The sequence below is a fragment of the Corylus avellana genome, chromosome ca3 (assembly GCF_901000735.1).
Source record: "Corylus avellana chromosome ca3, CavTom2PMs-1.0".
In the NCBI taxonomy this organism is placed as follows: domain Eukaryota; kingdom Viridiplantae; phylum Streptophyta; class Magnoliopsida; order Fagales; family Betulaceae; genus Corylus; species Corylus avellana.
The window spans coordinates 7,919,328-7,920,375 of NC_081543.1; the positions used below are offsets into that span (position 1 = coordinate 7,919,328).

The 1,048-nt window shown below is 35.0% G+C and overlaps 1 protein-coding gene across 2 annotated transcripts in view; it reads left to right on the plus strand.

The window, feature by feature from the left end:
* Positions 1 to 1,048, plus strand: part of LOC132173596 (probable LRR receptor-like serine/threonine-protein kinase At1g56140) — a 42,137-nt gene that overhangs the window by 23,221 nt on the left and 17,868 nt on the right. The window lies entirely within an intron of this gene.

Below are 1,048 nucleotides of genomic sequence, written 5' to 3' on the forward strand. Positions count from 1 at the left end.
CTAAAGTCGTCTCTTTTTAGTGGGAAGTGGCCTTGCTAACCTTTGAGGCTGAAAGTGCCCGCGTGAGTTGGGCTTTGGTCTATTGGGACTTAAGTTTGAGCATTTGTCACCACCTCAAATATTGCATCTTTTGTTAGTAGAATTTCTCCCAAAAACTTTTCTCTTATGGAAGTAGATTTTTATGTTGAACCACGTAAATATTGTCTTTTGAGTGTAATTAACTTATTTCATTTCTATCCCCAATAGGTAATTCAATCGGCTGGAGACCATGTCTTATGAAGCAGAGGTCACTAGTTCGAATTCCCTCTCCCCCCTCTTGTGTGGACATGTGAAAAAAAAAAATTTATTTCATTTCCCTCTTCTCTACTAGGTTATTATCCAAAATTTTATTTTGTTATAATAACCTAGTATCAAAACTTTTTTCTGATACAATAGTTACAAGGGCTTGTTCGCTTTTTTTTTTTTTTTTTGTTTCTGTTTCTGTTTCTGTTTTACTTAACTTAATTCAAAAATGCGAATATCAAAAAAAAAAAAAAAGAGTTGAAATTATGTTTGGGTTGTTTGAAGAATATAAAATATAATAATAAAAAATTTAATTAAGAAATAAAAAAATATATATTACAAAAAAGAAAAAAAATAAAATAATATTGGGGGTGGTATTGAACCACCCCTAGGGGTGGCTCAGCCACCTGAGCCGGCTAGTAACTGCTTAGAGTGGCTTGGCCACCCCCAAATTTTACATGGGTGGCGGAGTGCTTGGGGAGGGTAGATCAGCCACCCTGAGCCACCCCTAGCTGCTAGTTGGGGGTTTAGGGGTGGCGTCGGCCACCACCCTATATATATATTATTTTTTTATGTTATTAATTTTTAAAATTTTTATTTAATGTTTTTTATTAGTTTGGTTAAATAAAGTCTAAAAAATTTGAGTTGAGTTGGGTTGAGTCTTCGTAATGTCAAATCAACCCGAAAAAGAGAAAAACGTTGAGAGAAAAGTTGGGAAGAATTACCATCCCAAACAAGCCCGAGTCTCGATCAGGCATTCATCTAC